This window comes from Falco punctatus, assembly GCF_963210335.1.
Source record: "Falco punctatus genome assembly, chromosome: 3".
Taxonomy (NCBI): Eukaryota; Metazoa; Chordata; class Aves; order Falconiformes; family Falconidae; genus Falco; species Falco punctatus.
Genome location: NC_137582.1, coordinates 107,413,994 through 107,439,874, shown reverse-complemented (window position 1 = coordinate 107,439,874; position 25,881 = coordinate 107,413,994). Strand labels below are relative to the sequence as shown.

Below are 25,881 nucleotides of genomic sequence, written 5' to 3'. Positions count from 1 at the left end.
CTTATTTCTCCAACTTGAAGACAACACAATAGGAATACTCGAAGTCAGGGAAGAAGAGTGTTGGGCAAGGTTTGCTTAAATGAACGTTCAGGAGCGCATCTGGTACTATATGGCTTCACCAGTAGTTTCTTAAAATGATAGGTAGTATGGCTTCTATGCTAGAAGGGTTTTTATTGCAGCCTGACTCCATTGCTGTAGGACTGAGCCATTGTGAACTGTGATATGTTGAAGAGCCTTTCTCTGATGGACTGAAAGTGTCCATCTGTTTGTGTCTCATAGCAATATGCTGATAGTGATTCCTTTTACTGCCTGTTGGCTGCTGTTTTGGATCGGTACATCTACATGCATGGAGGAAAGGCTGGGGAGGAACAAGAACAACATTTTCACTTACTGTCCACTGCACCACAGATTTACAGGTATTATCCAGCGATTGTTTTAAAGGGCTTGTTCTGTAGAATCTGACATAACCTTTTGATTTTCCATCAGTACAGCTAGAAATTTTGCTCATTTTTCTTCCACAACACACAAACTGCCTTTAACTTCACTGTATAATTGATGGTGTAGTAGAGACATCCTCAGTTTAAAGCTTTTAGATTTGAAAATGGAGTTTCTACCAACCAGGAGTTTGAGACATGCATAAGAAAGTACTGCATTAGTTCTAGTGACTAGTTCTTACATCTATGCATCTTGTAGAGTATAGATTTTAAATAATTTAAAGCACAGATTACTGTCTGCAGTAGCAGTGTTGTTAGAATCACTTTAGTCAGCAGACATCCAGTCTAGGCAAAAGGCTAGGATGCTCATCTTTCCTTCAGGTCCTTTGATTAAAGGATCCTGTTTAAAGATTTACTGTAGCACCATATGATGGGAAATTCACCCTATTAATAATTCTTTTTATGAAAACAGATGAAACATTTCTAAACCAGAACTCCTCATTTTGTATAACTGCTTTTCATAAATTGCTTCTGTGAAACAAAGATATGTTAGAAAGAAAGAAAAAAGTACTACACTTCTTACACTTAGGATTTCAGTCCTTGCTTGTATCTCCACCACCCCAACCCCTAATATTAGTGGAAATGTCAAAGAATTCTGTAATATAAAGTACTTCTCCATTTCCACAGAGTTGCAGTACATTTTATATAAGCCTGTGGAGGTCTTGCTTCCTAATTGCAATGGAAGGGGCTCAAGAAAGCAAAAATTAAGAAAAACCATGGAGGGAACGGACCTATTTGGTTTCCAAATAGAAATGTAAATGCTGTGATTCAGAACTCACATTTTACTTTTAAATATCATACCACTTCTAAAAGTGTAATAATAAATAACATACATGTTTTAATTGGATGTGTTCATTCCTGTATTTTTTCTGTGCTTTTCCAAGCTATGTTCTAGAGGCGCTTTCATCAAATTTATTATTATTAATCTTATTAAGATCATGCATTGGTTCCAGGATATTTCTTTATAGAATTTCTTTCCAGTTCAGCCAGGGCAACCCTTTTGTTGAACCTTCTTTTGGATAGTGTTCCCATGTGCTGCGAAGGCGCTGACACATGACCTCGTTACACATAGAAAACCCTAAATGTCCTGCCCCTTGCCAAACCTATCACAAAACTACCCATCACCCCCTTTTCAGGATCCCAGATGGTAAATAGCAGCAGGAGGTGAAAGGGGAGCTTTGTCTCCATTCTGAGTCCTGTTTTAAGTATTCTGTGTCTGTCTGTATCCCTCTGCTTTTCCCACTCTGCCCATAAATTAGCAAGCCAGCTTTTCTGACAAGGGAAGACAAAATGTCCATAAGCTGCAGTAACATCACCTCCTCAAGATAACGTTTTTGAACAGTCTTCAGTTTCATTTTACGCAATTGTGATCTCTCTTCATTTGGATAGAACTTCCGTTTGGCCTGCTCACTACAGTATTGGGGGAAACGCAGCTTTTCCTGAACATCAGGCTGCAATTTCTAATTTCTTTGGCATGTTGAAGTTTACTTACAAACAAAAACAACAAAAACACCCTGCAAAAATCTGCTTGTCTAGTTTGGCTGTTTTTGTAAAGCCAGAGTTGCAAGAGGAGCAGCAGTTTCTGGTAGATGGTGTGCTCTGGGAGCAGCTGGCTTTATGAGTGTATAAAGGGATTTATTAGGCAGTGAAAGGAGCATGGATATGGTCAGTGGATACAGCAACACAGGCGGAGTTGCTGTGCAAATCTGTGACCATTTTTAGAAGCTGTGCTTTGCTCCTAGGATTCACCAAGCAGGATATTGTCTCTGCACACTTTTCCCATGGAGTTCCCCTAAGTGGCAACAATTTCCTTTCACTTTATGGAGGAAAGATGATGTGGACTTTTGTGCAGGGGAAGAGCTCTGTAGCATGAACTGTGCTAGTGTTGCTTCTGGAACAGTCTTGGCAGTGTCTGTCTGTATTGAGACAATAGCTAGGTATATTCATGATTATTTTCGGGTTGGTAGATGTGAAGGATGAGAAAATTTATACATTGATCATCTCTCTAAATTGAGGTATCAAGTTGAAGTATACCTACAAGAATAGGAAACTTGGTCACTTTTTTTTTTTGCTGTGCATTACACAGTTTTCATATTGTGTGGCTTCTACAAAGAAACACTGATTTGTGCTGAGTATATGTCCTTCCTTGCTTGTTGCAGAGAGGTTGTTTGGCTTTTCTTAATTAAGATACTGCATTCTCCTTAACTAACCCTTGTAATTCCAAAACCACCCTGTATTCGTCCTGAACGTGAAATCTGGCAGCTTTGTGAGTTTGGGATTAGTCTTTCCTCTGACCTGGACTGCAGCTGAAGTAATGACTTTCCAGTTTCAGCTGATTGGAAATCAGAGACTGGTGAACTGAAATACTGAAGACTTAATGAATTCCCTGAATTCCCTGGTGGTTTTTTGGTACATCTTTATTTTAAACTGTTGAATATTAATGAGGAAAGGGGAGTGGGAGTGCAAGGCCTGTTTACTGGCTAGTACTTGAAAGGGCTATTCTTTTTTATTTGTTTGTTTCATTTTATGTTGCAAATATTGTTGTAGAAATCCTGTGTGGTTGCCAGGTTCCTACCTAGCCTTTGGATGCCAAGTGATTGTCAGCTGGGAAGCTGGGAGGGATTTAAAGTAATATTGCCTCTTTTGCAAATTTCGTGGCTTGCAAACTTAGAGTGAATCCACCTTTGACTATTTTTTTAATGAGCCTTCATTTTGAAGTGATGAGAAGGATCATGAGGAAGACAGAAGATCTCATGTGTCTCTTGCTCTGTTTTCTGGGTAAGAATACTCTGCTTTCCACCTTGTAAGTTAATTAGCAAAGTTCTTTTCCTCCTCTGGGATCTCCTGTGTTTCTTCTGACCTGTAATTCTATGTATAGTCATCGAGTAAAATAGATCTGATGGGCTTAGTTCTGACACGTTGTGTTTTGACAGCACATTTTGTTCATACTGAGTCAATACTTTTGAAGCCGTAGTTGCTTGGTCACTTTAATCTGGCATACACCTAGTTGCTGCCAAAACTCCTTTTGGCTTCTGCCCTAACACCAGCCTACTGTTCCTGTCACCTTCTTTAACTGTCACTAGTGCTTTTATGGCTGCACGATGTGCAACAACTCACCAGGGAATCAATCTGCCTGAAAATTAGTCATTATATAAGGGAGAGTCACAAAAATTAACTGAACAAATGTGCTGTTGGTGTACAGAAAAAGAAGTTGGGGTTGGTTTGTTGGCTTATTCACTGTTGTTACGTATTGTTGTTTGAGATTGCCAAAGGTATGAAAGTTTCAGTTAACTAAGTATGGTTTACGTGTTGGTGCTTTATCCTTTATCCTAAAACTAAACAATATCAGGAACAGACTAGCAATGGTGGGCGTGTGAATTAGATAGAATCAAGTACCACTTCTTCAGCCCTAGCTTCTGTAATTTGTTAAACTTTCATGTAGTAGATGTGGCTGCTAAAGATTAGGTCAGTATCTTTTCTTTAACACCTTATTAGGCTGTTGCTCTAAACCATGAGCTTCTGGGAATGCATTTTTCTTTTTTTTTTCTTCCTTTTTTTTTTAGAAAGGCTCTTGATGGATGAAGCTGTAAAATGAATAGAAATAGTGTCTCCCTCTTCCTTTTTCCTCCTACTCAACGCTCACACACAGTCAGCCCTGGGGTCTTTTCTTTCTGTGTGGTTGGCAGAACAGAGAGAGAGAGGAGACTGTCTGGGCCCCTAGTGCTGTCATGAGAAGAATAGTGGTGCTGTTACCGCTAAATCTAAAGGGACAAGCCTGTGTATGTATGCTGCAGCAGCCAGCGGGCTGAATTAGTGGCATTTAGGCACTGCTAAGAGGCTAATTGAGTCACTGGTACTTGCTGATTAAACCAGCAAATCCAATAATGTATGGATGTGCATGTTTGTGTTTGGTTCTATGCTCTCTGAAAAGTAAGAATGCTAGGTTTTCTTTAACCCTTTCCATTTTGGTCAGGTTACTCAGTAGCTTAAGGAATATCAAATAACAAAAATATCTAAATGTATGTGTTGGGGAGATCCATCTTTGTTTATTCCATTCTTTTCTTCCTGCTCTGTGCAGCGGGATTGGATAAGAAGGCATTAAAACAGTTCCATTTTCAGTTGCTGAACCCTACCAGTTTTGAAAAAGCCATCTTAGACGAGCCTTTGGTTTAATATGGGATAATCAGAATTGTGAAGTGACAGAAAGAGGGTAAAGAACTGAAGCCAGCCATGATGGATGACACATCCATGCCATGGAGGTATGACAGATGAAGCCTATGTTGGAATTTTGGATGGCATCCATCTTGAACCACTCCACCTTGCTCAGAATTGTGTTAGTAATGCACAGGTGGTGGTTGCACCACTGCTTCTGAATATCTAATCTAGTAACTGCATAAACAATTCAACTGTCAGAGATAATGATGAGGATTATAATGTAGGTAAAGAGAGCTCTGGTTTTAAGTGTGTTGTAAAGGGAGTAGGTACAGAATCTGTAAAGCTGACCTAAACTTCTAATACACCCTTGTGATATATTTTCTAATCCATTGTCATTCCTGAAATCTGCCCACAGGCAGGCCCCGCTTTGCTTTTGCTCACAGTGGTTGTTACAACGATTGTGTCTTGATTGACTTAAGTAGAATTATTCCTAATTTACAGCACTCCAACTGGAGAGCAGTATTAGATTCTTGTGTTTCTCTTTGAAGTATGCAGAGCTCTCATGGAGGCTGTTGTGCTGAGGGCATATTGCTTTCAGTGATTCTTTTTAATTTTGTTTTTAACATTTAAGAAGAATAAGACGCCTCTCAATCTAAACCAGAAGGACATGTATGAAAAAATAGTAAGACGCATAGAGGCGAATGGTGGGTTCAGAACCTTGTGAGTCATTGCGGAGAGATTGACAGTTTGGGAACATGAACGCGGAGGAGTGAGGATGGGATGCTCAGGGGCTGATGAGATAAGGGAGTCTATAGAATGTCAGCAGAGGGGTCAGCAGCAGCATGCATTTCATTCCAGAGTTAAACTCAGGCATTGGGAAATGGCATTCCTTGATGGCAAACACAATCTGACAGTTCTCAGCTAGCTACAGTATTCGCCTCCTCCTCTCCCCCCCACCCCCCCCAACTGCATATCAGTGGATGCTTTGGAGATCATGCCTGTTCTTGCCTTCAAAGCAGCAACAAGAAAATATTTAAAGCCGCAAGCACACCTTGGAGGCTTTGCAGGGTAAGTCAGGTTAGCAAGAAATTTATCTACTTTAAAAAATTGCATCCCTATTCAGGCAGCTCACTTCTTGGGGTAGTCAATCTGTTTTATCTCCTATTTAGAGATTACGAAGCTTTACTCTATATGTAGCAATTCACTTTCGTCTTTCTTACTCTTCTTTCTGTCTTTCTTCTTCCTGTGTATGTGAAAGAATTTCCTTCTGTTTGTGGGCAGGCCTGGACTGGATCAGCTCCTGGAATTAACTACATAGGATTTCATTCATTCCTCCTCTGAAATTACTTGGTGTTTGCTAGGTATAACTTGTTCATGGGTGGTGTTATTATTATTACCAAAGGTGCAGGGAGGTAATACTGCTTTAGTGGGTAGGGCAGAAGATTGAGTGGAGGAGAACTTTTTATAGTCGCAGCTCTTGATACCATTTAACTGGGTGACCTTGGGCAAGTTCCTTCACTCCTCTGTGAAACAGGACTAACAATGTTTACCTCCCTGCCCAACAGGGTTCTGAAGAGGATTTTTGTGAAGCATTTAACATATATACAGGTTTGTATTATTGCTGAGAATTGTTATTTATGAATTTGTATGAAAGGTGCTAAGACGTTACCTGACCTTGGCCTTCACATGCAACTCATTACAGACTTGTGGTTGATCTGAATTTAGGTAGCAGAAGAGACAAGGAGCGTTGTCCTCAGGAGCTGTTGACATCCTCAGAAGCTGTTGACATCCTCAGAAGAGAAAGTGGCAAACCCAGTTTCTCCCTCTCTAATTAGCACTGAGTTAAAAGAGAAAAATGGATTTATTCTGAATGTGTAGTCATTTTGGTAGTGTTTTGGGGATGGGGTCTAGGAAGGCTTCTGCCAAAATGAGTATGTATTGTTTTTCTGTAGACCTTTTTTGTGAGATCCTACACTACAGCTCTTATTGCTGAGGGAGAGGGGAAGAAATAATGATGAAACATTGTGCTATGGTTTTATTTTTGAATCCTGACAACTGAGTTTTGACAGGGGAATCAACAGCACAGAGACCCATGAGAAGGTTGCACAAGCACTGTCTCCAGGGTGTCACTCTTGTGGTGTTAAGGAAAACTTCCTCTTTTAATCAATACCACAGTGCAGCTGTGCTGCTTTGAGTGGTCATAGCTGGGAGGGTTTCCAGTTTGTAAAGGAAAGAAGGATGTGATCCTCATCTCATTTGATCCTTTACACAGAGTGGAAGAGGAGCAGGAACGTTGTGAAGGAGACCATGGCAGACCTGTGTTGTTGAGGGAGAATTTTCTTTGGCAGAAACGGAAAAACACAGCCATAAGCTTGCCTTGCATGCTTTCCCTGCAAACTACAAAGTGCTGAGGATGGAAATGTGGCTCAGAGTGACTTGATATAGCCATGACCTTAGTTTGAACTACTGCACTGTTTTGTAGTGTTGCTGGTGTCCATACAGCTAAATACTGGTTATTTTCTCATGTGTTCCCAGATGCCAGGTGAAGAAGTAATGACATTTTTTTTAGGGTTTGACAGATGTTACTCCTGAGCTCTGCCAGTATTTTGTTTTGTTGCAGTTGTCCTGTCTATTTTAACAAAAGCAGCCTTTTTGCATTGAGTTGTCATAGGACTTCATGTTTGGGTTGAAGTTTGTTGAAAGACAGACGTATGTGAGTACCAAATGCTTTATAATAAATGTTCTAGCCTTGTAGTTTCTAGGTCTTCTCAGGTGACATGGGTCACTTGTATAATGACAGCTATCAGATAACATCTTCTGTCCCTGCTTGGAGCCAGCAATCTTCTATTTTAGTCTACTGTGCTGGCAAGGCAAGCTTAGGTCAGATAGAAACCTGTCAAAAGCTCTGATCTGAACAAACTACTTTCTCCTATTCTGACGTCTTTCAGTTTGCACTTCGTGGTCAGGGTGTTAACACTCACTTCTAAAATCTTACCGTATTCAGTGCACACATTGTGGGTATAATGAATTAAAATGTGAACTTGGGACATGAAGAAACGTAAACTGGTGTAGAATGGAGTAAGTATCACTGTTGTTCTTATCAGTTTGTTAGAAATTTCTAGAGTGCTATAGCCCTGTCTCTTCCACAAGTCTATAAAGTTGAATGGATCAAGAGATGCAGTGGATTTTCACACATTTTAGGGGAGTTCTGTGGTAAAATAATTGGGTTTAATTACACTAATAAAACATTTAATGCTCACTCTTCCACCCAAAGAACTCCTGAAACCCCTACATGAGTGGATTTTTTATGCTAGCTGGAAATACTCAGGCACATGTGGCTACCCAGCTCCCTGTCCCTTTTCTGGACTTATTCTTGCAACTGTTTTTCAGTTCAAACTCAGCTGAGACTTTCTGGAGGACTTCTGTGCACTCAAGGTTTTTTTGGTCCAGGCTTACAATAAAGGCTGCTGGGGTGTGTGTGTGTGTGTTCAGTTTGGTTGCAGAAACACTTTTGTTTTTTAACTTAATCATAGAAGTTGTAAACTAGAAATGCTTCATATGATCAGATGGTGTCTGGTCTGCAAATGAATCCCCTGAAACATTCCTGGCTAGCATCTCTTGCAGCGATTGCCTCATGTGGAGGGCCATCCCTTGTCTACTTGGTCCCTTAGGTTTCTTTTTCTTCAAGCTGTATTTGTCTTGTTGAAATCTTTGAAGACGACAGTGGTATTTCCACTCTATTCATGTGACTTTTAAGCAGATATAAGCAGTATAAGCGTATTTGCAGATTTTACCTGGAGTTTCTAAGTTTTGTGTGTGGTAACATTTGCAGGGGTGGAGCTTTTGTAAGTGTTTACGTTCTTACAAAGTTCTGTATTTGGTTTAAAATTAATATGCCTTACCTTTTAAGTGAATGAACATGCTAGTACCAATGGTTTGTGAATTATTAAAAAAATATTTATGTAACTCATTATTTAGAGTTTTGACCCCATATTCAGATTATTGTTTGGAGAAAGGAAAGATCTTTTCGGTGGTGGAAGATGAAATGAAATTCAAATTTTTTGTTAATTGTTGTTTTGAGGGAAATAGATCTCTCTTTCTTGGGTACAAGAACATACTTTTCCCAGAATGTAAGCAATGTGCTACATACAAAAGAGAAAAGTCTGACTGATTTTCACTAGAGGTAGAGGTTGCTGGCTGAATTGTCTTCATTTTAAAGTTTGGGAGGTTTTTGTTGTTTGTCATGGCTCTGTGTGCTCTTACCCCTGATGCAACCCTGATCCTGTAAGGGTCGTGTGATCACAGTGGGGTGACCTGTACTAAACAGCCAGATGTTACATAGCTGGTGGTGACTTTAAAGGAGTAAGAAAGTTCCTTTGTCCTCCCCCTGCTCCTGCCCCAACTCATTCTCTGCTTTATATTGTAAGGATAGATTTGGAAAGTCTTTATGTCCTTAATTAATTTTAAAATTGCATCATCAGTAGACTTCAGGTTGAGCATTTGTGTAAACCAGAACTTTCCATGATAATAAAAAAGTTTCACATAAAGCAGATACTTTGTTTCCTTGTTTTAAACACAAATGCACTGATTAGCACTTCCTCTCTGTATTTGTAGCTGGCTGTTCACGTTGTCACATTTGTACTTGCAGTGAGATGCTTATGTCACTTCGCACCTGATTCTCCTATGGAAAGGTCTCGTCAGACAGCTTTCATCAGAAGTATCTTTTTGTGAAGTACAAAAGACACTTTCCAATACGCTTCATATGCATTTCATGGCACTTTTGCGTTAGGTTTCTACTCGAGTGACAAAGAGAGTTCAGTGTAAAGGAGAAGAGTTTGTACGTTTCTTACTAGGAGTAATACTGCCTTGACAGCACCACTCAGTACAGATGGTTACTGGAAGGGCCTCACTCTGGTTTAAGGTTTGAATTTTTACCTTTAAAAGTAAGAGTGGATTTTGAATATGGGCAATTATTCTATATTAAATGTGCTTTCTTAATCTGTGAAGGACTTGAAGGTGCACTGGCCTGAATGGTGCTATGAAAGGGAAAGTCTGTGGCAATAAAAAAGGGATTTTGCAAATTTCTGTTCTGTGAGAGGGCTGATTCTAATGGAATTGAATTGTTTAGTTGAAATGGTGCTTGTTTGAGAAAATTAGAAGGGTTTCATTCCTGTCATAACAGAATTGGGTCACTGTCCTTTTTAACTGGGTCATAGGAGTTTCCAGCATGGGAGGCCTCTTACCATGTTTGATGAGGGTGAAGTATTAGAACAGCCCGGTCCTGTTAACTCTTACTGCAAGGTGTTATGCTTTCTGCCTGCAGTATTCATGAGGAAACTACCTGCCCTCATAAATGCAAGGTACTGCCTATTAAAGATGTTTTCTGGTAACTGACTGGGAGCCTGGTCCAGTTGATCTTTACTGATACGTGTCTGACCTGGGCCCGAGATGTGGAGGTCAAGCCTTTCCAAGTTAGCCCAGTGCCTCTGGCTTCTGTTGTGGCCAGAAGCTGTCATGTATTTCACTGGAGGAAAGGAAAAATGCTAATATATGGAACTGTGGTTTGAGTGTTCTGGGCTCTTTCAGTTCACTTACCTATTCAATCAATCCTGCTTTAAAAACACTGCCTTACTGTAACACTGTTTTGAGGGTGGCTCCCACCCTCAAACCACAGTCTGGGAAGGCTTTAGGAGTTACAGAGTAAAACCCCTCTCATTAGGGAGAGAGAGAGTGAGTCTCCCCTGTTTGTCTGCTTTATGTGAGAAGAGGCAGTGTCTAAAAACCAAAACAAAAAACCCCATAGCACAACAACTGGCTTCCTTCCATGAACTAGCCTTATTTCCAGCCTGTCCGCCATGGTACCAGGGGCACAGTCTGTTGTTGAGAGGCTGCACTTGTATGTACATAAAGCCTTGTGATTTGTGTTTAGAGCCGGAGTCTCCTAGAGTTCAGCTCTGCTGGAACAAAATGTTCAAGACAATGCTGTGGGATCCAGCTGGAGGTTTAGCATTAATGCAGTGTCAGCCAGATGGAAATGAGGTGGAGAGGGTTGCAGAGGGGTGGGGGATGGGGAATCTCTTCCCTTGAGAGGGAAAAGAAAACAATAGTAACTCCGAAATACATATTCACATGTATCTATAGTGTTACGTGCTAACTATGATAGGCATGTTCTCATTCAGCTTGTTGCCAGTGAGATGTCAGTTGTGCTTTGTGTGTGGTTGATACAGTAAATAGGGCAGAGACTGCTCTCAGTGAAAAGCCTCCACTGATTTGGGATGTACACTGACATAACTAGAGCATAATTTGCTCATTGCGTATGATGTTCAAAAGACCCTAGTGAGTTTGTGTGTACATCTGGACATGCCTGGTATTGGCCTGCTTTTCAGGAAGTACCAAATGCACATGTTTCAAAATTACCCATATTGAAAGATACAAGTAACTTTCTCAAAACTTTAGAATTGTTTCTAGATGCAGCATGCAGCTGGAAAGAATAACAGCCCAAATCTGTCCTCTCTGGCACCTTTTAGTTCTGCTGATGTGAATGTACGTGCTTATGGATAGCTGAGCACAGAGCAAGGTCCACCAAGTTTTTCAGCCTCTTTTTACAGGATTACTTTGTTCTTTGAAACGGCTCTGATGGGGTATAAGATGATGTTGAAATGAAGCTTCCAGCTCCACTTGTGCATGTCGATGCAGTTGAAGTTTTAGATACCTCTTTGCACTTGATGCCAACATTTGATATGGTGAAAGTAATTTCACATTAGTAGTGCCTATGAAGAAAAATCTGTTTCATCTCTTTCTTGCCATACAAGACTGGAAATCGTAAATCACCAAGCCTCTGGAAAGTCAGTAGCTGTGTGACCAGGAGAATCAGGGAGCTGTCACAGTGGTTCTGTGCAGAAATCATGGAAAAGAAAAAGAAAGGAAAAAAAAGAAAAAGGCAAAAAAAAAAAAATATCCATGCCAGTTGGAGAAGACCAGGCAACTTTCTTCTGTTCCATGGTTCTCAGACAATACAGCCTTCTGCTACTGTCTTGAGATAAAGCAAAATATTCAGCAACATATTCTCTCTTGCTTTAAATGAGCCCAAATCCATGGTGCTCATCTAAGGATATCTGAAGGAGCTTGGTAGGTGGCTCTTCTGTGGAGCCACAGAGGCTGTTCATATTGTTTGTGTCTCTCTCTTTCTGTTGGTTTCCCATTTAAACTGAGCAAAGCAGAAATATCTGAATGCTGATCCAAAAAGCCAGTTCTGCTTTTGCTTAAAAAGGATTTAGCAAGATAGTATCTCTCCTCCCTCTCTTTTATTGGCATATTTTGCTCTTTCCTCTTTAAGAGGAGAGGTCAGCAGGTTCTAGTGAAATCTACTTGAAAAAATGGAGAAATACTCCGTGGTCCATTCCTGTAAGCAGTCTTGGTTCAGCAGTAACTTTTAGAACATTTCTGGAAGCACTGTGGTGTTCTAAACCATATTTCAGGGCCACTCTGAGTAACTTCAAGTATTAATTTACCATCCCAGAGACTGGGTGGCTGCAGCTGGGTGAGCAGTGGTACAGCATTGCTGTCAGCCCTCTGAGGAATGTCTTTGGGGAGAGGACACTTCCTTCATGTAATAAAGGAAAAACTTCCAATGTAAGAATGAGAAGAGGAAGCACAGTGGTATTCCACTTAGTGACCTTGTCTAGGAACGATCAGAAAGCAAGTGGAGATGTATTCTTACTTCTGGAACATTCATAGGTCATTCTCCAAGTGACTGAAGACTTGGCAGTATCAGAGTTGGCTGTAGTCATGTGTTGGATGCTGAACTATTAATTAAATTACCCACAGCACAAGTCCCTGGCTAAAGCCTTTAAAAGTGTTTAGCACTCTTTCATCTGTGCCCTAGTATCTTTTGGGAGCAGCTTGCAATTAAAGTCAGATATTGATGAAAACTGGCAAGGCTTTTAAACAGGGTGATACTAGTAGTAGTAAAAAGCCAGCACACTCAGTGATTTACTGGTGGCGGGTCAGTGCTGGGAAAGCCTGTACCCCTTCTTTAAAAGTCTCCCCTCCCAAACATGCAGTTCCCAGGCTCCCATTCACTACTCATTTAGAGAATGAATGTCTGTCTTTTCTCTTACGTATGTTCCTGTGGTCTGTGTGATCATAAGTTGCATTGCTGTGCTTCATTTTCCACTGCATGTGGCTTCTAGGCTTTTGTGCGGCTTCTTTAGAATTTCACAAGTACATCACAAGATGCTATTTTCAGTCGCTACGGGATAAAGAGTGTTTAAGATCTTCAGAATGCCCTTTGCCACTTTCCATTAAGTCTGTGGAGATACTCAGAAAACCAAATGAATAAACCAAAACTCTTGGTAAATCCTAGTCCAGCCTGTTCATTTTTACTCACACAGATGAGTTCAAAAAGTGTTGGTGGTTGCCCCCCCCCCCCCCCCCCAGTTTATTTTGATCCTGGCATACAGTTTTTCCAGATAGATAGCTCTTTTACTCCCCGAGTCAGGAGCATATGCTTGCTTAATCAGCCACAGAACTTCAGTGTATATCTCAGTCCCTCAGACAGCATTTCTTACACGCTGTACTTAGGCAAAGGAGCTGGGCCAAGCAGGAATAAACATGCTGTGGTATTTTATTTTATTTTTTTCTGTCTGAGGGTTTCCTGGTGACTGTGAATGATGAGGGATACTTCTGATGTGTCTATCTGTCTGAACATTTAATCATAGGATCCTAGAATGGTTTAGGTTGGAAGGGACCTTTAAAGATCATTTGGTTCCAACCCCCCTGCTGTGGGCAGGGACACCTTCCACTAGTCCAGGATGCTGGAGGCCCCATCCAGCCTGGCCTTGAACACTCCCAGGGATGTGGCATCCACAGCTGCTCTGGGCAACTTGAGCACTTATCTGGCCATTATGGTGTAACTTCTCAGGTCTAATGTACAGAAGAGTCTGTACTTTACTTCTCTGTGAAATGTGTCCCTTCTTACATTTCTGATGCCGCTTCTTTGGAGCAGGGTGGCCAGCTGATAATTCAGTGTTGCTTTTGAAGGGCAGGCCCGTTACATCGGAGTGCTGGAGAAGTACCTGCCTGTAAGCAGCTGAAAGGAACCTGTTGGCACCAGCACTTTCTCATTCTGTTGTGCCACATTCCTGTCGGTTCCCACTCTGAACGAAGCTTATGTAACGGTCTCTGAAGCAGAAGAGGGGTCACTTCAGGTGGCTGTTTTGAACTGGTAGTGTCTCCTCTCTAATACTGTCTAGAAGGATTTGTTGGATCCTTTTTTTCAAAAGGAGACGCCAGGCGTGCATGCACTTTCACACACGAACATGGCGATGCCGCACTGGGATTTAAGGGCAAATGGAAGCCAGGGCTGTGACAGGAGGTGTGATTAGGAGTACAATCCTCTCACAGTGCTTTGCTTTTGCATTTAAAGAAACTTCTGTGTGCTCAGCATTCATATTTGCTGCCCCAGTGACATCACACACTGTCAGGACTGCAGTTACAGCAGTACCACCAGCAGCGCTTTACCTTTCCTGCTTAGTTTGCCTGAGACTGTTAGATCATTTACATATGTTAAACAGCCATTGTGTGACCCTGTGACAAAGAGTTTTATTTTATCTGCTCCTTGGAGGAGTAAACTGAGATAGAGAATGACCTGATGGCTTGTCTGTGGACACACAAGAAGTTATCTGGTGGACCTGCATTTAGAACCCTGGAGTCCAGGCTCTGCTGCGCTCTGATGGCTTGATAAGCTTTTCCTCCTGGCATGCAGCCCAGGACCAGCGAGTCTTCACCTCCAGTGTGGTGTTCTGACCTACCTATTGAATCTCCAGACCTGAGAATAAAAGCTGGGTGTCATGACGACCAGCTGTTTTAAGCAGCAAGCTGCAGTGTGAGTGCCCAGAGGAAACTGTGTAGTCAATGAGGAGGTTGACTTGCCAGCTCCTGTTGAACTAGTGCAGCCTTTAACTGAGTGTAGACTTGGTAGCTGCCCTGCGACTTGATTCCCTCCCTAGGCACTGCTAGAACTTTTTGGATTGTTCTGACCAGTACTGCTTGAGGTAAGTACAGACACTCTCCTTCCCCCTTGCCCTTTTCAATTTCTGGATATTCAGCTTGTGGATACTTCCTTGGGGTCTGATTTTCAGAAGACGTGTGCGCTGCAGTGTGAAAATAGAAGCCTACTAAAATATCCCAAGGAGAATATACAAACATAGAGGTTCCCAAAAATCACTCATCATTTTAGGAAGTCTGCTTTATTTCTGAAGTTATTTTACATTCAGCCCGTTTAGGTTTTTCTACCAGGCAATTGTTACATGCTCTTTGCATGCCTGGAAAATTATCAGATATAATGAAAATAAGCATGTTGATGGTATTGTGTCGTCTTGCCACCTGTATTGAATGTCCCAGGCGAACCTTAATGAATGTGGTAGCTAACTGGAGAAAGGCTGCATGGTGTGAGGAATATCATTAAAGGTATGGATTAGGGCAGTCAGCTATACAGCAGTCATCACTGTGGTTAGGGGGATGATGAGACACTTAAGCAGACGAGAAAGAAACTGATACTGGGCTTATGTCAAAAAGCTTTTCTTTTTAAAATAATTTCCATACTTTTGATGAGATTCTGTGTTGGAGGCAGTGTTACTTTCAACTCATCTTCATGTGTATATACTGGCATTTTTGATAACTAAATAATTTAAAATTGCATCTTAATTTCTGTGTGCTATGGATTCTACAATTTTGGTAGAAAATTAAATACACAAACACTTTAGAGATTCACTAAGATAAGAGAACCTGAGGTAAAGTGTAGTATTTACATTGTTTTAGATAATACATGCTTTATTGAAATTTACAAGACAGGGGAAGAAAAGAACAGGTACTTTTAAGAAATGGGTTTTGTAGTACACAACTAGATGCAATTTATCTAATCCCTTTAGTCTTGTTCCTTCCTTTCTTCCTCCCTGTCATTTCTCAGGGATAAAAATAGACGTTATGCCATTTCATTTTGGAGATCTCAATTAACAAGGATACAAAGGAAGCTTTGTGTCTGAGATCTCCTCTGTTGGGATGCAGGTTTTTCTCTTAATGGGCCATAAACTTTAAGTTACTGCTCTTCCTTAAAAGGCTATTGGGGCTGGTCAAAAGTTAGGATGAAATACCATGCATATATAATTTCAGGTTATATACAAACAGTGTAAGGACTTTGCTCTGCGAGCCTTTCTGTGGTTCCTTGTCATATAAATTGGCACATGAAAGTCCAACCGATGTCAGTTGGGGTTCCAGATCAAATGTTGGGTTTGGTTTTTTTAATACCTGATTCCATTAATACAACTCCAGGAACACCTAGGTCACAGTTAGGAAAGTTTAATCTTCAGGCCTGTATTGCTCCATGTGCTCCCTAAGTATGCCTTTGCATTGGCTGACATACAGCTATAACCACTAAACTATTAACCGGGTAGCAAAATTCTCCAGAAATCCAGAATTTCATGAGCATCATGAACAAAAAATTACGAACAGTTAATGTGTATCTGGTCAGTTTCAGGCAATGTACAGTTCTGGTTTTGTGTCAGGTGATCATTTCTTTCCCTCTGTGGCACATTTGATGCCTTGATTCTGAGCCTGCTTTGGTTTTCCTGTTAAGTGCCTGAGTCGTGTGCTGCTCTTGGTGGTAGTTTGCTTTTCCTCTACCAATGTGAATGGATGTATATGGATGTTCGCAATGTTGTACTGTCTTTACAGGTGAGATAGCAAAAGTAATATTCAGAATTTTCCTTTCCCCAACACTTCAGCAGATAGCTGGAAGAAGGGGTTACAAGCTGCTTGGGTGGAGCTTTTAGTAAGTAGAGAAGAAGGACATACCTTGAAGAAAATCCATATACAGCCTTTGGCCCGGTGAGATCTTGGAAAGACCTGTTGTTGCACTTTGTGCACACACAAAAAAATTAAGCAGGATCCTGTTCGGTAACATGGTGCCTCATTGAAGAAGCAGAAAACCCAGAAACCAACCTCAGTGTAGGAGAAAAAAAGATAAAAGTTTGGATGACTATCAAAATGCCTTGAGCTGCATTCAAAGCAGAGTTTCTTACGGGCGTAAATTGTACAAGAGGGGAGGGGGAGTTAAACAGCACTAGATGGACACGTCATAGTACTCTCTCCTGTATACAGTATTTCTTCGTAAGACAGGGATTGTGTTTAGCTCTGTTTTTTCCCCAAAACTGTATTCCACATTTGTGTGGGAAAAGTATCTATATGGCATTGTATGTTATAAGATCTTTCTGCAGAAACACACTGCAAACTAGTATTTATTTTAATGAAAGATGCTTATGGTATGTTACTTTAGAGAGAAGATGCTGAACGAGATACTTAACTGTTTACCTGCACCTCTTAATTATAGGAAGAATTGACTATAAATAAACTGACACTTTCCATTATCTTGCTTTTTATTAAGCCTTGAATTCATGTTTCTTTCCTCTAGTTGTACATGGTTTGACCGGCTTATGTTCATTCTAGGCTGGACTGGTTCCTGGATGATCTGTCACTTTGTTAAGCAAAAATTAGGGGGGTACATGTACATTCTTGATTATATATATTTTTAAGACAATGAGACCAGTTCTGTTCAGGCGCCACTATAAAAGGTATCTACGTTCCACATACCCCTTTCTCAAAATGTTTCCCAGCAGTGTTAATTAATAAAACCCCCTCCTCTTCCCCCAGTGTTAACTTATTTATAGGCAAAGGGCATGTTAAATTCAGTAAATAACTTCCTGCATTTTTATAAGTATTTTAAAAGTATCAGACTCTTTGGCAGTATTGGAAGGTTTCATATGGTCTTTGTTTAGTGTCGGGATGTAAGTTACATGCATGAAGTAAATAAGAGGGATGTATCAGTCCTTCTGCTGACCAGATGTTAGAGGAAAAGAAAAACAAACTAAAAAACCCTAACTAAAAATGGCAGAAAAAAGGTGTGCTGAGAATTTACTTTTCAACTGTATTTAGGTTTTACAACAAATAGCAAGAGAACTCGGTATGGCCAAACCCCCTTATTTTTGGTATAAGAGTGCCTAAGGAGAGCTCTGTAATGGGAACAGAATTAGAAATGCTTCCATTTTTCTGGAAGCAGGGGAAGAGCCGACAAAGATGAAGCTGAATTTCCCAAAGAACTCAAGGCTCATTTTTAAGGCAAAGGAATTTTCCCTTCTAGAACTATGTATACTTCTGAGAGAAGAAGTTGGCAAAGCGTATTCATCCCCAAGTGAAACAATTGGGAAACTGTTCATAATCTTTGGTTCTGGTCATTACTGAATGCTGGACTACATTGGCTATTAAACTGATTTCTTCTGGGAACTCACGCATGAGTTATTTGGTGTCTTAGTTCTGTTGTATCAAACCTACAGAAATTTGTTTGAAGTTGTCTAATCGATCATACTGTGCACCTGTATAGATTTATTTTGGTTTTGTTTTGTTCTGTGAAGGACTCTGATGTGTTATCTTGAGGGTGCCTGCTTCTTATTTAGCAAGAGTAAGATCGGGATCACAAGGAAATGAGAAGTATTGCAAAGTCTTCTGGGACTGTGTCTTGTCTAGAAAATCACATCAGGGCAGGACGAATCCATACAAGAACAATAACACTTAAGTGAGGATTGAACCTGATTAGATCTGCATGTAGATAAGATGTTTTACCTAAATCAACCATAGGTGCTCGTTTTGCATTTGTGACCGTGGGGCTTCTTGCTAGCACTGGTGAATCTGTGCTGCTGTGTTACAATTGTGTACTGTACCACACCGAGTAAAGAGAACACCTAAGGGAGAAGAAGGAGCAGTAAAATCCAACTGAAGTATGTGAGAGAAGAATCAATCCCCTAATTAAATCTAGGTGGTAAAAGTTAAGATACCTTCTGAGGTCCTGTCTGTGCATTTCCTGGTAAAGTTCATAAGAAGTTGAAGATGTTCGTAATTGAGAGAAGCTTGGAGTTGAGGCTTTCTCTGGATTTGAAAGGCTGAATTCTTTTCTTTTTCATTTTCTTTCTTTCTCCCCCTTCTCTGCTCATTAACAAGGTGCTATTTGTGGTCATTAGGAGGCACCCAGAGCAATTAGGTCCAACTGACCTTCGTGATAGCTATTCAAGACAGAAGCTAAAGCAGGATGGTATTGTAAACAACAGAAAGGGGGTCACACTAAACTTTATGGCTTGTTGGTATGTGTGTGTGGGAGATTGGAGGATGATGCAGTCAGCATCCCTGTAAATCTTATTTATCACTGATACGGGGGAGGATACTAAATCTGAGGGGAATCCTAGGACAGTGAGGTTGTGAACTTTGGGGTTTTATCAGTTAAAATGGCAGAGGGAGTAATGGGAGAAGGAAGGAATGAAATTAACAGAATAAGACTAAATGACTCAGCTCTGAGTGTGAACTGCTTGTGGACTGGAGTTAAAGGGGAAAAATACTTTATTAACTGGGGCATGTAAGAGTAACCCTTCTGTGTGTCCATCTAACCCAGTATCCTGTCTCCGCAAAGCGGACAACAGTAAATGCTGAAGGAAAGAGACTAAGCTAAGCATACAGAGAGATACTTTCCCCAATATAAACTCTAGTCATGTGTGACTTCAGGGTTTCCTGAGTTGGAAGTTATGTCTTTGTCTGTAATAGCCTTAAGGGACTTTCCTTCCTTGAGTTTGTCAGGACTCCATTTTATCACTGTTGTTGTCTCCAGTGAAAAGCTAGTTCTGATTTGAGTACTGGAAAAGTCAAGTTACATACAAACAGTCACAGGCATTTAATTGCCATACCTCATCATCAGCTGAGCTGTGATAAGCAAGTGGATATACGTAGTCCCAGCTTGTTATAAGTGGATCTTAAACAAAACAGATTTGTTTGTGTCACCCTCATAGCGCTTGCAGTGGGATGGTGGTGTACCCACCCACTTCAATGCAGATTAATTGGTGATAGTAGTTTTTTTAGTTTCATAATCCTGTCTATCCCTGTAGGAAGAACCTTTGGTGTCCATGCTTTTTCAGCAATAAAGATTTATGCAGCTGCATTAATTGAAAGAAGCTGTGCTGTTTTGCAACAGCCCTTGGAGTAGAAGCAGCATATGACACTGTTTAGGCAAGGAAGTGTCCAGAGGAACATGGTTAGGACGTATCCGTAACCAGATTTGTTAATATGGAGTCACAGATGGATCCGCTGCCTCCAATTGCAGAGTAATGGCAATTCCTACTTTGGCAAATGAGTCTGTGAGATTTTGGGGGGTTTGGTGTGTGTGGGGGGTGTTCCAAATTCTTTGGTGTCTGCTTGGGAGAGATGAAACTGATGCTTGTAGTGTATTCACAAGTTAAATGGTTATGGCAGTGGGTTAGAGGAAGAGGGGGAAAAAAGGATTTGTGGGACAGTTATGGCAAAACAAGATAGAAAAGTTGAGTGCAGCTGAAGCAGAAACAGGAGTATCTTCCCTCCCTGCCCTGGGCTCTGCAGTACTGCTTCGTCTTAGCGCAGGCAGGTGTGGTTGGAAGTCCGGAGCCTGTCCATGCGGGGAAGCAGTGCAGTGGAAAGAAAAGTTAAGAGTCCAGTGTTACCTTCCACAGCAGCTCCCTGCCTGGGCTTTCTGTTCTATAATAAAAATGACAGTATTCCAGAGCTCTGCTGTGGAAGCTCTCTAGTCGCTATGGCATAAAATGCCTTTTGTTCTAGAATACTGTATCCACGCAGAAGCCATTCTGGAATAGGTGTTACAATTTTTTTGTGTGTCCACAAGCCGGTATCTTTATAATGGCAGGTTTGCTTTACCTGTGGTGATCGTGTTCACTTATTGAGCACCAATCAAGAGAAATAGTCACAAAATGCTCCCGGCGACAGAGCATCTCTAGGCCCCGTTTACATGGCAGTATCAAAGGTTAAAGCTGCTTCTAAGGGCAAGAGAACCTCATCTTGTGTTTGCTTCTTAAACGTGTGCCATACTTCCAGTATAACATACATGCTTCATGAATAGCTAACTTGCTGCTGCTTCTCAATCTGGGCATGAATTCCTCGCACAGAATCGAAACTACGTTGGTACAGACGGGATCAGCTTCATAAAGGTTCGAAGGGCTCTGCATCCTCCCGTGGTGGGCTGGGTAGAGAAAGGTTCGGCCCCTTCCAGTTTTATGTGGGGTCAGGCAGTCACTAGGGATGGAAGAAGGTTCCCAGTAGAGTCCACCATCTGGCAATCATAAAACAAGTAATCAACATTTTTTTGAGGAGGATGGCGAGGAAACAAGCTGCAGACGATTGTCCTGAGATCGCGGCCCCGCACAGACACCTTTATGGCTCTTCTCTGTTCTGGTTGGTGTCTGCGCAGCAGGTCAAAAGTTCAGGCTGTCCTCTCCCCCTGCTTTTTGCTTCCAAAGATGGGAATTAGGCAGGGGACTGGAATGCCGAGAGACTGTAAAATGGCTTGTCCTCGCTAGCCCCTCCTACCCCTTTCTTTCCTTTTCCCGTATGTTGCTGCCTGTGTTGTGGGTGGAGGCTGGGCAACGCAGGCTCGGGTTGCTGGAGCACTTGGAGAACAGAGAAATTAAACACAGCTTGAACTTTGGAAAATGCTGTAGTTAGATGAAGCGGCCAGGCAGCCTCCCAAACAATGAACTGGCAAGTTCAGGCTTTTTGGTTACTTTTTTTTCCCTGAACACAATTAGTAGCTTATAAAAGGTTGTTGTGCTGCTGTACGAGACCTTGGAGGAAAACAAGAAGATGAAGATTTCAGAGACCGCTGCTTAGAGTAGCACGCAAAATGTTTTCGAAAGAGATGGTGCATTGTCAGTGGAGTGCTTCTGGGCAGTATTGTCACAGAAACAGATGACATTAAAGAGGAGAGCAGGTCGATGATTCAGCATATCTTTCTTTGAATTATACCACAGGAAAGTAGAAGTTGGAATAACTATATGAGGCTTTCTTTTCTGCTAACTTGCATGTTTTATATGATTATAGCTCCTCCCACTCAGCCACTTATCCAGTGCTGTAGCCACCCTCACTTTAAGGGTGAAAATTCCAGTTTACCAGATGTGACAGGAGCAACATCTGACAGATATGCTTTGTGCATTAAACGAGTGCCATAACCATTCAGCCTGATTCTCCTTCTCATAATGAAAATAAGGAGCATGAGTAACTGCATCAATACATGTAGCTACACCCACTGCAGAATCAGTAGGCAGGCAGAATGAGGCTTAAAGTATTACAACAACAACAACCAAATTCAGAGAGAAATGTCTGAAACCAGGAACAAGTATAAAATATGAGTGAGGTTGAACTGTGAATACGGAACATTTTTCAGGTGGTAATGAGCTTTTTCTAAACAAAATAACTTGATTAATTTATTTTTCTGAATAATAAAGACCGTTTTAGAACAGCCATACCTGACTAATGTGAATCATTCTGTAAACTGTTCCCCCCCCCCAACACAGAACCTCCAGATTAACAAATATGCTGGAATGCAGTGTGCACATCTGGTCTGCATTACTGTGGACCTGGCTGTAATCACATGGAGAAAGCTACCTTGGATTTTTATGTAGAAATGTTTGTATTATACAAAACCCCCGTTGCCAAGCAATTTTTATTAAAACGGCCAGTTTATGCTCAATATAGTGTCCTGCTGAGGAGCTCAGAATACCATGAAAATCTATGCACAGCTTCACTCCCACTGTTAAAGTTCCAGGGGCTGAGGGTAACCAGCGTACTAGGTGAGGGGTGAATGCTGTGTGAGATTTTGTCTATACTAACACTTTTCTTTGTGGAATATCCAGTTGTTGCTGCCATCTTGACAGCCTTGCCTGTTATAGTAGATTGCTAAGGAAGCTGCATTTTGCCTGAATGCTGCAGCAGGTCTGAATGACGTGGAAATTAAAATATCACAATGTAGGCTAAGCTAGTACTCCTGATGGACCTCTAGTCTAAAAGTGGGGAATTAAACCAAAATGTATAGTAGCCAAGGGGAGCATGGCAGGGGTTAGTTTTGAGGGCTGAAGGGTTTCTAATGGTGCATGGAAGATTAGAAATGCTTACTTTGAAATCCCAGTTCTCAGGACATAATTTTAGAAGTTGCTTAGGATAATTCTCTTAGGGATTTAAAATGATTAAGATTTACCATGTGCTTTAAAGATGCTTCACATTAGAATACTGATCTGACCTGACTAGCAATGCTTTCCAGAACTTGATTCTAAAAGTGTTACTGCAAATCCAGAGCTTTGGCTCAGTGAAATTTGGGTTAATAAATATCTGTGAAAATTCTCACAGACAACACTTTCGTGTAGACATACTGGGGAGGTGTCTAAGCAGTACAGAGTTAGAAATAAATATTGGCAGAACACTATACTACTTTTGTTATCATTCTGCAAGAGTCAGAAGAATTGGTACTCTTGGTAGATCAGGGAAACACAACTTTTTTCAAGAACTAAGACTCTTCAGCTAAGGAGGTTATTTTGCATTTCCAGCTAAAAGCACGCCTCACAAATTCTTACATAGACTAAACCTTAACAAGTGGCACCAAAGGTCGTAAGACAGAAAGGGGAAGAAGGAGGGCTGATTTCGTAGTGTTGTGTCAGTCACAACTGTCTACCGGAAAACCACAGAAACCTGCCTGGATCTATGTGGACGCCCAGTCACAACATACTTTGTTGGCCAAATGTTTTTTTCCTGTCCAGCAGTTCTGCCTGTCTTTGTACAGTGTACTTTCTCCTCTTACCCAGTGTGTCCTGTAGGAGATCTCGGAGCTGTTACAGAATGCGTGCAAGTTTGTACCTTGCTCTGGCATAAATTGTTTCATTTTAGTTTGTTTTAAAATGCTGTTACATAGAGAAGCAAAGACTTTGATGGATAGAGAGGCTACAGGTAGTTCATCTTCTCCCACTGCTGCTTCCTTCTTTTCACAATACGGGGATCTTTGCATGCAGATGAAGGAAAACTTAGTTCTTGTCCAGACTGGCTAGAAGAAATGGAATGTTTTTTTTTTCTTCAAAAAGTAGCATTTACATGCCCTTGCGTATTGTGCTTGTAAAAGCTGTTCTGCAATGTTTTTTTAGAGTGGTGGTTGAAATATTTCAACTTATTAAGTTTAATTCTTGTGTGGGGTGTAAGAAGTGCAAGCAAGGAGAAGAAAATACGTTTTGTGCTGTTTAGTGTAACAGCTTGTGATAACAAGAACTTCTGTGAAGCTTACCTTAAATAAGGGTTTGGATTATTTTTTTAATTTTTTTTTTTTTTTTTTAACCCAAGAAGAGAAAATAGTATTATTATTAAGCATCCCAGCTGACACCGGAGCTCACAGTGGCCTCTGGATATATATAAAGTGGTGAGCTGTTTGCAGAATCAGGTCCTAAGATTTTACACGTCTGGGATCCACAACATGCTGTGTCCACATGGAAAATCTGCATAATATTTAACCTAATGGGTGAATTTGAAGTCCTAGAGCTAAGTCAGTGCAGCTGTACTTGGTGTGTGTGAAACAGACCTGGTAAGAATGGTCTTTTTGTGTAGATTTGTCAGTTAGGAACATCTTAAAATTAAGTGCAACCAACACAAAATACGAGTCCATTGCTGTTGACACCAGTTTAGTTAAAAACTAGTGCAGCTTTTCAGTGTAGAAATGATGTTGGTATTCCTTTCCTCATGCACAGTTTAATTGCTCTCCTTTAAAGAGGAAGTTTAAATCTCCAACTGAGTGTATGCCAGACTCCTGACATGCATGACAATTGAACTGTGTCTTTTTCTGCCGGCTATTTAACAACACTATTGGCATATAAAAATCACTTAAATTGAATGACTTGGCCTAGCTGAAAGTGGTGTTAGGTGCAAAGATAAAAATAAGGTAATATGAAATTGCCTTCCTAGCATAAAACTCAATTTTGCCCAGATACTCTTATTACAGTGACAATTTGGGAAAAAAAAATAAATACCCTTGTCCTGTCACAGTAGTTTGTACAGCTTGTTAAATCCATATACATCCATGCAGTGAGGGCTACTCTCCCTTTATTTATGCTGAACTTACTCATTATATTTAATTTTTTTTTCATTATTGCAGGAGCCCTGTTAGAGCTTTAGATGTACCACCTTTTTTGAACACATTTTCTTGGCACAAATTGGTGTGTTTTGTTGGTCTGTCACATCAAGCAATATCCTTGTCAGTGCCAACTAATTGCTTTCAATCAACTGCTGAGCATGAAAGGCTGGTCTGAATGTTCATTAAAGCATGTTAAAAAGCACAGGACACATGATTTCTTGTAAAATATGAGCCTAGAAGGGTGGTTCTGTAGGAAATAGGCTGACACATCTACATTTTGCATTGAGGAACTGCCATGCAGGTGGGTAGATGAAGCAGGCGTGAGTGATTTATGTCAGAATTTAGTGCCTGTCACTTGGGAGTGAGTGTGAAAGTGGTCAGGAAGAAACCGTTCCTCCTTGATTGCTGTAGGGACCATCAGGGACCATCTGCTTGCTTACAAACTCTGCTGGCATAGCTGTTACTGATAGGATGATAGTATAGGGCAGCAGAGGAATGCAGGTGATACTTCATATAACATATCAAAAATAATCCACTAGCATCCTACTTAGATAATGTCGGGGATAATTGACTTGAGTCTGAATTTCTCCTTCTTGCTAATTCATTTGTTTGCAGGCTGTTCATTTTAGTGTATGCCTGCCTCTTTTGATTGTCTTGGCATCCAACTTGACATTTAAATTGCATATAATTTATTAAGATAACAGTACTTTGTCACCTAGCTGTCCAGAGCTGCTGTTTTTTCTGCCTACCTTGCTCGTTGGTTCAAAACTAAGCTTCTCTTAAAAGGCTTGCAAGCACTAGGAGTAAGGAGATACAGCCACTGCAACTACTCTGTATCTTCCCCACCTCAGAACTGTCATGTCTAGTACCTTTGTGTAGAGCCAAAGCTCAAAAGGTCATAGCTCTTGTGTGTGTGTGTGTTTATTGCCTTCCGTTTAGTTCTCAAGAGTCCCATTTCATGACCATCGTCAGTCCTGGCCAGGGCATGAGGCAGGTCAGGGGTGTTATCTCTTTATGACTTTTGGGTGGTGGTTTTTTGGGTTTTGGTTTTTTGTTTTGTTTTTTTTTGGTTTTTTTTTTGAGAAGTAGTCATTCTTTCTCTTCCTTACAAGTTCATTTGAAAGTTCTAGAAATAACATTGGCTATCAATGTTTGGAACATTTTTATTCTTTAAGAGAAGCTGAGTGTTTACCTTAATTTTAAAATAAG

At 40.9% G+C, this 25,881-nt stretch overlaps 1 protein-coding gene and 1 long non-coding RNA gene across 3 annotated transcripts in view; one reads left to right on the top strand and one right to left on the bottom strand.

Annotated features, from left to right (window-relative positions):
• The window catches only part of SKI (SKI proto-oncogene), a 127,722-nt gene that overhangs the window by 29,782 nt on the left and 72,059 nt on the right, over positions 1 to 25,881 (top strand). The gene's annotated exons all lie outside the window — the stretch shown is intronic.
• LOC308061391 overlaps positions 1 to 25,881 on the bottom strand; it is a 96,094-nt gene that overhangs the window by 10,245 nt on the left and 59,968 nt on the right. Inside the window, exon 2 of the long non-coding RNA XR_013927197.1 lies at positions 1 to 25,881. This exon is cut by the window's left edge and continues 10,245 nt beyond it; it is cut by the window's right edge and continues 50,930 nt beyond it. This is a non-coding gene — a long non-coding RNA (uncharacterized lncRNA).